The sequence below is a fragment of the Chelonoidis abingdonii genome, chromosome 1 (assembly GCF_003597395.2).
Source record: "Chelonoidis abingdonii isolate Lonesome George chromosome 1, CheloAbing_2.0, whole genome shotgun sequence".
Classification (NCBI taxonomy): domain Eukaryota; kingdom Metazoa; phylum Chordata; order Testudines; family Testudinidae; genus Chelonoidis; species Chelonoidis abingdonii.
The window spans coordinates 222,404,609-222,417,133 of NC_133769.1; the positions used below are offsets into that span (position 1 = coordinate 222,404,609).

A 12,525-nucleotide genomic window follows, 5' to 3' on the forward strand; every position below is an offset into this window, starting at 1 on the left:
GCAGTTTCCATTGTCTTCACTCTAGTACTTTTTGGAAATATATTTCAGAATAATATAAGTTATTTCTATCAATATTACTTGGTCAGACCCCCAGCCAGAAGGACTGACTTCTCTTCTCATTAACACCAGTAGGAATCAGAAAAGATCCCATGGCAGTCAACGGACTACCAAGGTAAAATGGTATCAGTGAGGAGTACCAGATACCAAGAAAAAATAGTTCCTTTTAAAATAAGTTTCTTGTTATTTACATGCAAACTTATATTTAATATATTTACCAGCTGCATAAATGGATACAGATTTTTTATGAAACTATTAATTACTTTTATCTGTAATGGGTGTTCCTGCAGAATTGTATGTTCTAATCTGGATCATCAGTCTTCTCCATTCCCACTCCCACTCCCACTCCCACTCCCACCACCACCACACACACACACACAAAAATAACTCCCCACTGCTAAGATGTGTGTACATATTCAAAGGACTGGTGTGGTGCCAGAGAACTTATAGAAGCCTTTACACTCCTAGACCAGCTCAGTTTGAGATTCTAGGGAAAATTCTTTATTCACTTACAATCCATAAACCCACTGAAGCTGGTGGTCCAAATCCACTCTAAATTAAGCCAATGTACATACAAAGTAGCCCCGTTGTCTTGTCTGAGCATCATTTTAACTTTTGAGGTTTTGGTGGGAAAATACCAACCACAATTTAAGGCAATCAGAGCAAAGGAACTAAAAGCTCAATGTATGGTAACTTATGTGGAGAGATTTTACATTTAAACTAGCATAACAGCAGAATATGTTCCATTAACTTCAGTGGGCTTCAATGAGGGGCAGAATGAGAGTGAACACAATATCTGAGCATCTGATTCCAGCATGCAGAACCAAAGGACATTCTGATTTGTAAATTCAGGTTGCACTTGGGTTACCATCCTGTTATCTATCCTTTGTCAAGTGATAGAAAGTTCTAGAAAACTTCTGTGATAGAATTCAGACATATTCTCTGCATTCTTTTAAGCATATATCTCAGAAACACGATGGGACTTTCCGTAGTCCCCTACACAGATTATTCCTGCTCCTGACAGGCACATGAGGATGTGGTTGTACATTTATTCAGACATTGGTCTGTTCTGCTATACAGGGCATGGATGTACCATAGAGATTCTTCTGAGGCATATATATGACCCCATTTGGGGGGAGTTTTGCTTGTTCCAGAATTTGGCACTATACCAAATGATTATAGCTGGAAAAATGACTTTGGGGGAGAAAATTGTGTTCCCTCATCTCAATGGGGACAGGAGAGGCGTGACAGTAACAGTGGGGAGTGGTTATCTCTAAGGAAAAGGTGGTTTTGATCTCCACATTTTCTCCCTGCACCTTCTCCTGTATATGGAGGCAGGGAGGACTTTACACTTCCACTTGGTGGCTGCGATTGGCAAATTTAGGTGACCCAATTGTCTCCCTGATTTCCTCACCATCCTCTCCTCTCCTCCCCCAATACAATACAGTATGCTGCACCTGAGGCCATGTCTAGTCTACGCGCCATATCGGCGCGTTAAAATCGATTGATTGGGGATCGATATATCACGTCTAATCTAGATGGGATATATCGATCCCTGAGCGCGCTTATATCAATTCCGGAACTCCACCAACCCCAACAGAGTTCCGGAATCGACATGGCGAGCCGCGGACATCGATCCCGCGCGGTGAGGACGGGTGAGTAAATCAATTTTAGATATTCGACTTCAGCTACGTTATTCACGTAGCTGAAATTGCGTATCTAAAATTGATTTTACCCCATAGTGTTGCTTCTAGGTACACTGTGGGCTGAGCTGAATCTCCTTTTTGTAGTCAGGATTAAATAAATCATAAGAGGCCAAGAGAGACAGAATATGTAAGAGCTATTTTACATCCATTCACTCTAAAAAAGATAAGAATTGTATAGAATAATATGGCTACTAGTAGAGCTATACATATATATATATATATAATTTAACATTCACAAAATTATCAGTTTCTCTCTTTAGGAAGTTTCCAATTTATATTTTCCTTCCTACAGCAGAAACAACAAGAGGCCTGGATTTTTGAGACCTTGAAAGCTGAAGATGGGATGGGAGAACTTGCTGTAGTGACCTTATGCCGTTCTCATTGATATAATTTTACTTGTAAAATTCAGCAAATGATCCACAAGGAACAGCTTATCTGATAATTTAGCTCTCTTTCTTTGTGTGCATGTTGTGTTTTCTTCACACAGACCTATTTTTAATTCTATTTCATTTAAAATACATTTAAAAAAATGATTTCTACTGTTTGACCTCCATGGGTTTGCTAGTACAGTAGTATTCAGTACTCAGTGTTACATATTAAAAAGTTGTGCTGTGTTGCACAATTGTGGGTTCCTATATTCATAGAATACTTGATTATACCAGTATATGCACATCTAAATTCTGCTCATGCATATATTGTGTATGACACTTTGAAATCTGTTTTCTGTTAATAATCATGCAACTAAAATGCTATCACTTGAATGTTTAAATACAGCAAGAAGAAAAAGGAGACACACATGGCTAAGCCAAAGTCATTTACAAGTTAAAATCAATGTACATGGAGGTTCATATGTTGTAGCCATGTTTCCCTCTCCCCCTGCAATCGTCACCCATTTATATTGGCTTTATATGTATGCCACTCTTCCATGGGGGAAGCAGTGAGGGAAGTTATGCTGCTCTCTCAAGCGTCACCCACAAATCAAGTTTATCTGCTTGATGCCAGAATAATACCCCATTCAGAGTATATTGTACAGAGCTTCATTATGAGCTTGATCAAATTTCCATTGAATTCAATGGAAAGACTCACTGACCACAAATAGGGTCCTAGCAGTATTTTAACCCTGCCATGGTACAGACTGGCCTATGGCTTTTTCCAGTAACCATTTCATTACACTTGTGCTTCGTAGTGCAATCAAGACCCGCTAACCAAACTTTTTTGATAAAATGTGACCAATTTTACTTCCTTCCACCTCTTTCTAGAGGAGAATTTCCCACAGTGCATTCCTCAATGGTACTCTGTGCATCTATTCCGCAGACATTCTATTCCTTGTTGAGATAGTAAGGGACAACTGCTCTTCTCAGAATGCACTGATACAAAAAATGATTAGATAGGAGGATAGGTAAGGATGATCCAATATGGTTCTGATGCCAAAAAAAACTGTTATGTGGGCTGAAAACTCATTGTAATTTTATATGTAAAAGCATTAAAATTACTAACAAATGTCTTTCGTCCTCCAGCTATTATAAATGACTAACATTTCTGTCAAAATAGTGAGGGGGAGATCTATGGAGAGAAATTGTTTGCATTAATTAACAACCCTTTAAACAAGCAAGGAAATAAAAAAAATAGTTTCACTTCTGTGCCTAATTCATTTGCCTCAATAATCATGAATTAAATACGGTTTTAAAAAAGGAAGAATTTTAAGTCTAAACAATTTATTATGATATAACTCATTTCACAACATTTTCTTTGAAGAAAACATGGATTTTTCAGTTTTTTGCATTTGAATATTTAAAATAACAATTAAAAATAGATATATTTTTCAGCTGGTGATGACCTTCAACTTTATTCAAACACTAATTTCAGCCATGTAGCAAAGGATGTAGTTCTACAAACACAATACTGAAGAAACACTTTTTAAAAGAGTGTGATATATTCATACTAAGCATAACTTAGGCACCTCCACTGAAGAAAAAGCCTGACAAATGTACGCTGCCTGGGGAAAAGGGATGTGGAGATATGTACAATGCAGTCAAGAGATGTGAGAGAGGAAACAAATTGATTCTTTCTTAGAACACTGGGATGAATTGAAGTATTATAAAAATATTGCCTATTAAACCACCACCTTCGTTCATCCACTCCAAGTTCCTATGTATAATAACACAGCTCTTAGATGCCAAAGGGAAAATGGTAGTAGCTCACAATACTGATAATAAGTAAACAGTAGGTTTCAACAAACAGCACAGATGCAATTCATTCTTACTCTGTGCATACTCTGCACAGAAATGAATTGATAAGAAATACAGCTTTTTACAGCCAATCAAATGGATATACAAATTAATTAATGTTTACATATTATACATCCAGAGTGTTCAAGAAAAGATTTCCTAACACCACCAAACAGAACTGTTCAATAACATAGTAAAACTTTGCCTTATCCATAATTATTTATCCCTCTATCATTTTCTGTGTACATCTGGATCTTGGCATTTGAAATCATGATCAAAAACAAAAAAGATACTCACAACATTCTGGCATAATGAGAATTATGTGCATTGCTAAGCTGCTCAATCATGTCCAGACCAACTATCATGTTACCATTTATAAGTCCAATAACTCTCCTCACATAAAGTGAGAATTGTTTGCTGATAAATGACACGTCCATTGTTTAACTATGTGCCTAATCTACATTGCAAGAAGGTCATTTTTTATAGCATGCTTTTCAGAATCACCATAGCAAGAATCAATTATTTAGGTACATGCTTATTCTCTTTTCAGCAGAATGAATAATGTATTATCTTTGGATCAAAAATATGAGTGTTCTAGGTTCCTGAAATTAGCATAGCACACTTTAAAAAATGTTATGCACACAGTATTGTGATTTTATTAGAGTTGGGAACCAAAATACAGCCATCTTCTAGTCACTATGCAAATGAAAGAGAGTTCTTCACTTCCTTCATGAATTACTGAGTTCAATACAGTAATAGTGCAAGTAGGTCTAGGATGAAACTTTCAGAGTTTAGCTCTGCTCTGTGTAGTCTCTCAAGTCCTCATAGCAGTTTTCAAAGCATAGAGGTTGGGTCCTGTCAAAGTCAAAATCAAAACAACTGTTTTTTTCCCTCTGTTTTCAATAATTTTACATAGAACAAGTAACCTGCATCTGTGCAATGTAATACTGAAATGATCAAAAATTCACTTTACTATACTATAGAAAATTCAAAGCCAGTTTTGCTTAGAGAGGTCATACTGATTTGACTAACAGAATACAAATTTTTCCTGTCAAAAATAATTCTAAAAGGTTTATTGAAACAAATTTATTCCCCAGTATTAAAAATATTCTGGCACCACTGGAAAGTTCTGCTGTGACCATAGGTTACTAGGGGAACATGTTTACATAAACGTTAATAAGATGTTAATAAGAATAAGACTAACAAAGAGAATAACCTGTGAGAAGTAGAGCACCTCAAAATATATGAGGTATGGAAGTACAGATAAGGAAAAGGAGAGATGGAGCACTCATATATTCATAAGGTGTTAGATGTGGTCATAACAGCTAGATAATAAAAAGCATTCCCTGGTATGGACAGGGAGGGAAGACCAAAAGGGAAGACCTCAGTAAGATTCACCCCTCTATCAATGTTGAGAGATCCACCAAACTCAATAGCATCTTTGGGTATATGAGTATGAATACAGCAGTAGCTATTGCATGTGCTCTCTCATGTTCTGTATACTTACCTGTAATTGTAACCTTAGTCATCTGCTAGTAAAACTGATAATAACGACAAGACTTCCTGTGATTGTGTGTGGAAGATCACTGTTTCTGTTCTTTCTGTGTTTCTACAGCCTCCAAATCTAGGTTAATATTCACCCTGTTGATCTTAAAACTGTAGCAACACAGAAGCAAGACTCACTGTGAATTAACATAGAATTATCAAGTCAATTAAAACAAAAGCTACATATTGGTATCAGGGACTGAACTTCCATAGACATTAATAGAAGAAATATCTGGTGTCAGAGAATATTTTCAAAAACTGCTTAGAGAAAAAAGAGATTAGCAAAATCAGTGTGGACCAGAGGAAGGTAACATGTTGATAGTCAAATATCAGTGTTCCACTTTTGATTATCAGAAGAATAGTTTCTTTTTATATAAATTAAATTCAGACACTTTTTAATAAGTATTTTTCACTGAAAACAGCAGTAGGCATGTTTCTTTCTCAGTAAGATATCATAACCAATTGCTAGAGATGAGCTAATGCAAACAAAGCCTATCAACAGCTAATGTTGTCACACTTTTGTCAGCTATACCCAAACTAGAAATTTGAGGCAACAATAGGGTTTGTGGTAAGCACACTTAAAATGAAGGTATTAGTTCAGTTTTGAACAGCCATGAGAGATATTGCAAAATAACACAAGATTCATACAATATGATGTCATGGCATTCACTAAGGGCTTGATTCAAATCCTATTGAAGTCAATGAAAAAAGTTGAGAACTAGAAAGTCCTGTTTACTTCAGTAAGCTTTGGCTTAAGTTCTACATTTACTGTTTAATATATCAATACAGTATAACTACTCTCAAAGCCTCAAATTTGCAGAATTTCATCTTTATGATTAACTCAAGGAAGAAATATTCTAAAAAAAGGTGGGAAAGAATACCAAATTGCATACTTCAGTGGTTCTACCAGCAGTTTTACCTGACAATTTAACCATTTTGAAGCCATTTGCTTCAATATTTCTAACCTAGATTATGAGAAAAAGATTTGCCAAGGTTGGAAATTTCCCCAGCAAAATATTCTAACTATGACAAGACCTGTTCCTTCTTTTCATAGTCATAAAACCTGTAACCACATCAGGACTTCTTTCCCTAGAGTATGGATGTTTGACATGACATAGACTACAATATATCTCTGGCTTCTACAGCCTCACCAGTATACTCTTTGGACTTAAGGGATGGTCCTATCCATGTCATGTTTGCTTTCTTGCTGATCCCTGTTGTGAATACATTCTATACTGTCATTTCACCTATAAGAGCTCCAGAATTATAGCTGACTTGTAATAATGAAATGAGATTTTTTTAACAGCTCCCTAAGGATTTCCAAATTAAGAATTACATAGTCTTACCACACTTCTCCATTTTCCCTTTGATCAAAAATGAGAGACTTTCCCTTCTATATTACACATGTGTATGTGTAACCAAGTTAGTTCCTTTAAGAGCATGAAAAACTGTCACCTTTTTGAGCAAACTTGCAAGCTCTGATCAAATCCGAAAATTCTGAAATATCGTAAGGCTATGATAGTTTTCTGTTCATTCAACCAGGTTCCATAATTTAAATGAATCAGAGCCATTTAGGTTCTTATTCATGAAAGCAGCTCATACTAGATACTGTTCAAGGCCAGGGCATCAATCTCTAGTGTTATGAAGAGACACATTTAGATATTGTAAGTTATTTCTAAGAGGTCAAACTTCATACTATTCACAGAATTTTAGTTACTGTAAGACCTACAAGTTCTTATGAAGGGGAGCTCTTTTTTTGTTGGCAAGCTAGAAAGAATGTTTTAACTAGTAACTAACTGGTGTGGCTAAAGTACTATAAACAACTCAAAACAAATGTGCGGCTCTCGGCTTCTATCAAGAAAGTTCCCTCACCTATCATTAGAAATACTATCATGGCACGAAAACAATGAATCCTACAGCCTTATCATTTATTACCAAACGTGTGATATAAAAAGAGTGAAAATATCATTCCATTGCAGATGGCTAGAGCTATGATTGACATATGCTTATGTAGCTATTTCCATTAAGCACAAATAGCAGCATCAAGAGATGTAGAAGGGCAGCAGCTTCTGTCCAAGGCAATAGGTACTCCTGTATTAGATGCCTGCCTAGGCTGTTCTAACGTTGGCTTCCCGGGAATGTCCTGAATTTGCCCTTTAGAAAATGAGGGAGACAAGCCCAATCATATGAATGAATGCCTCTCCCCATTATAGGAAAATGACTAGAAAACAGGCTTCCAAATTCTCACACTCTTAGCAATTGTGTGTCAACTATCAGCATGTATTGTTTTTTCTTCTCTGATTTGTAACCATGTCCCTTAACATTTGTTTTGTTTCTTCTTAAAACCATAAAACCCAAACGTGTGAGGGAAAAAAAGTACAGCTATTATAATTAACCTCTAATATTGTTATATGCTGAATTGATTTGTTACATAAAATTGCTGTTGACAGTTCAAAAATTGATCTACTTGTTTAAAATCAGTTTGCCAAGAAATGTGTTAGAATAGCTGGCTTTATTGCTATTCTCCTTTGATTTCTGAAAAAAAAAGAAGTGTCATAAAACATCCAAGTTATTTAATTATACATCAAGTTTTTTCTATCACTGTTGTTATTCATGTGAGCATGCTGTGTCCTTGTCAAGATAGATCTCTGAACTCTCTGACAGCTATAACAATATGAAGGGATTCTCTACAAATTCTGCATCTTGGCAGAAAGTTAGATAAGATAACCTTTGTGGTACCTTCTAACCCTGTGGTTCTATGATAGCACCAACTGTACACCTTGTATAGTCTGCGCCTATGAAAGGTGTCCAGTGTTTAAACTATAGGTTTCCATTTTTGAAGAACTGTCAAATCACCTTTTTCATACATCCCCAGTTAAACTTATGGACATATATGCAGAATCAACTAAATATATGATTTTAGTATGCATAAATACAGGGCAGAGTATGCTATAGAGATTACTAATCTGCATATGTGGAAAAAACTCACTATTTCTAAATGTGATAGTTATTAACAAAGATTTAATGGTTATCTGACAAAATAAATATTCTAAACATCAAAGAAAAATATACTTAATATTTCCACATCATTTTTCATTGTGAACAATGACTAAGCTATACAAAAAAGGAAATCGTATAACATTTTATTCTACCTAAATTAAAAAAAAACTATCTAAATATCTCACAATATTTTTAAGGGTCACTCAGGTCTTGACTAAATCAAAATTGGAAGACACTGTAAATTGAGAAAAAGCTTGAGCGTAGAAGAGGCTCCTTTAAAAATTTCAAGGAAGTTCCCAAGGGCCTGTTTCTGATCCCCTTTCCTCATGCTCTCTGGCAATTACTCCACAAGTGGCCCCATTGAATTGAGATGGAACAGTTAAGAGTAAAGGACTATCCAAAGTGAGTATAAAAGAGATCAGAATCTGGCTCTATACAACAGCCAGTGCAGAAAATTCATAACCAAATGGGTTAATTTATTCAAACAATGGGCTAGATGAGTGCAAGTGAAAGAAATAATGTGTGTTGGTAGTAGATAACCCACAGGTGTGTTTGAAAAAGCAAACGTGAAAAGGTCAGCTATGACTGAGCAAATATCATTTATATCAATGAACAAAGAAATTGAACTCTGTTTCTCACACTACTTACTTTGTTGCCTTATGGGCTGAATCCTGTTATTTTTGAAGTCAGTGGATATTTTGCCATTGACGCCAGAAGATTCAAGATGGATCCTACATCAGTATATTTGTTTATACATATGCATGACAAGATTTTTCATGTTCTCCCTAGATATGAATTTTTAAGAGTACACCTAAGTTTAAAGGAACTGAAAGCAAGATTATGACTGTTAAGTAGAGGAGGGTCTATAAAACAGAAAATAAGTGATAACACTTATATGGAAAGTCCAGTTATTTGTGTGATTTTATTTATTAATTTCATAAAGTTAAATTTAAAGAGCTTGAGATAGATGGAAATGTAGTACTATAGTTTATGACATAATCCAAATGTTAAGCCATTAACAGCTAACCCTACCAACTCTATCCCAGTTTCGTTTTGTTCAAGTTGCAAATAACAGTGATCATTTTCTCCATTCAATCTTTATCTCTCTCCTACACATTAAAAGAACAAAGAAAACCATAACATAACAACATTACATTCATGCACAACCCAGTAATTCAGTCTACACGATGGCCCATTCTTACAAGCCAATTGGCTATTTGCCAGATACCTCAGATTCCCTAAATAAAAGAACGAGTGATACTTGGAGCTCAAATAAATAAAACAAACAAAAAGAGCTGCAGAGAATAGTTACTCTAGAAAATAAAGAATAAATCATAATAGTCAAATGAACACTGAAATATAACCCTTAAAATACTGTATTTTATTTTAAAAGGAAAAAGAAAGTAGACGAATGAAAAAATAGAGTGACTTCTTCAGCTGGTGTAATCAATGATGCTCCATTAATTGACACCAACTGAAGGTCTGGTATAATGGGCCTAAACTCAGGAATGACACCTAGCCTTCCAACACTTGACTTAGAGTGCATTCACTACAGAGGTAACACACACAATCCACCAGTAGGATACAGCCACCAGCGCAAATCTATTCTGCTGTTCTGCTCTGTAGTTTGGTGACATCTGATCCCTCCCAGTCTAGAGGTGAGTGCAGGATAGATAGCTACATATTCATTTTGGCCTAGACATTTAAAACAGCTATGTGGGAGGGAAAGCGGGTGGTTGTTTGTAATGACGGGATAAGTGAAAGAATCCTATTCTGAGCACATATTTGTGAGCTTGGCATGCTGAAAAAAAAGGAATTTCATAGTTATCAAAGTATAATATGGCAAGTTTAATGTAAGATAGATTTTAATGAAGTTACTGCATAGCTACTGCTCTGTTACAGCTATTAATTTATGCCCGTTCATATAGTCCATGAATCACAAATATTTGGCATCTGCCACCTGCTTAGAAAAATTAGATTCCCTTGGTTTTCATTGTAAATTAATCTACAGTTCTTGGCAGTCTGCAAGGCTGGAACAGGAGTTGCGCAACAGCACAGTCTCAGGAGATCAGGAGAACACACAGGTAGCTGTACTGTCTGCATTTTACAATGCATCAATCATTGTGAGCTCCTGAAGCAGATACTGTTCTTTAGGTACAAGGAACCATGGCTACACAGATCTTCTCAACCTCATCCTCCGAGAGAGATTGAACAAGTTAACAGATGCTAAAAATCCAGCCACCCTCTTCACCTACAGACTTACCCAGTCTGGGAACTGGCACTGGACTTTATGGGCAAATGAGATACATTCACTTAGACAACTACCAGAAAAGGAGCTGTCAGATGCCCCATGTACAATACATCTATCCTAGATAGCTTTCAGAAGAATTGCCCTCTCTTTATCCTTTTTAAACAGTTTGAGATGAATTAGTGATTCTTCCCACCCCAAAGCAATGGACCTTTCCTTGGTACAGAAAAGTTACTTTAACTGTAAAGTAAAACTCCTACTCCAAACTTCCCATCAACTTGGTAATATTTTACCATTACTGCCCTCAGAATCAGTCACACTAAATATGTGTGTATGTGCAGCATGAGTTCAGTTGACATTCATATATTTATGAATTTGTTCCAAATACATTACCCAGAAATGCCAGAGTAAAACAGTCATGAATGGTTAAAGCAGATATCCTAAATGAGCATAAAATATTATCTCAATTATTTTTTAGTTTGCCCTGAATTACAGATGGCATGACACAGGCCAGATGTTAGCATGGACAGTTGCTTTTCATTTGAATCTCTCTGTTAAAAGCAAAAGACTTCCTTGAGAGTTATAAAAAATTAATCAGACTAGAAGTCAACCACAGTCTTGTCCCTGACCATTGTCTGATGATCTTAATAGCACATAGAAAGGCTTTTTGAGGAGATTTTGTCCTCTTGCATTTTAACCTACTACTATTGTAGTACCTCTTTCAACCTGGAATGTTTATTTTATGTTAAATTACCACTTGCCAAAGCTAAAGTTGTCTAAATCAAAACCTTACAGTGTAGTTTAATATATTTGCACCATACCATTGATCTCTGATATAACTTAATAAAAATTGCAATCTTAAAATAATGCACAAATATGTACCAATGCTTCAATTATAACTAGATCACTAAAGTTTGTTAAGCAAATCCAATAATCTTTAGATGGATGTGGTTTTCTTTATTTCTATTTATCAATTTTTAATAGATGTATCATAGAATCATAGAACTGGAAGGGACCACAAAAGGTCATCTAGTCCAGTCCTCTGCACTCATAGCAGAATTAAGTATTACCTAAACCATCCCTGACGGTGTTTGTCTAACCTGCTTTGAAAAATCTCCAATGATAGAGATTCCACAACCTCCTTAGTCAATTTATTCCAGTGCTTAACCACCGTGACAGTTAGGAAGTTTTTCCTAATGTCCAACCTAAATGTCCCTTGCTGCAATTAAACCCATTGCTTCTTGACCTATCCACAGAGGTTAAGAAAAACAATTTTTCTTCCTTCTCATTCTAACAAACTTTTACGTATTTGAAAACTGTTATGTCCCCTCTCAGTCTTCTTTTTTTCAAACTAAACAAATCCATTTTTTTCAATCTTCCTTCAAAGTCATGTTTTCTAGACCTTTAATCATTTTTGTCGCTCTTCTCTGGACTGTCTCCAACTTGTTCACATCCTTCCTGAAATGTGGTGCCCTGAACTGGACAAATACTCTAGGTGAGGCCTATCAGTGTGGAGTAGAGTCGAAAAATACTTCTTGTGTTTTGCTTACAACACTCCTGCTACAACATCCCAGAATGATGTGGCTTTTTTTGAATAGTATTACACTATTGACTCATATTTAGCTGTGGTCCCATGTGATTCCCAGATCCCTTCTGCAGCACTCCTTCCTAGTCAGTCATTCCCATTTTGTATGTGTGCAACTGATTGTTCCTTCCTAAATGGAGTATTTGCATTTGCCCT

The 12,525-nt window shown here is 35.9% G+C and overlaps 1 protein-coding gene across 1 annotated transcript in view; it reads right to left on the minus strand.

Moving 5' to 3' along the window:
• IL1RAPL1 (interleukin 1 receptor accessory protein like 1) overlaps nt 1–12,525 on the minus strand; it is a 1,180,373-nt gene that overhangs the window by 1,027,933 nt on the left and 139,915 nt on the right. The gene's annotated exons all lie outside the window — the stretch shown is intronic.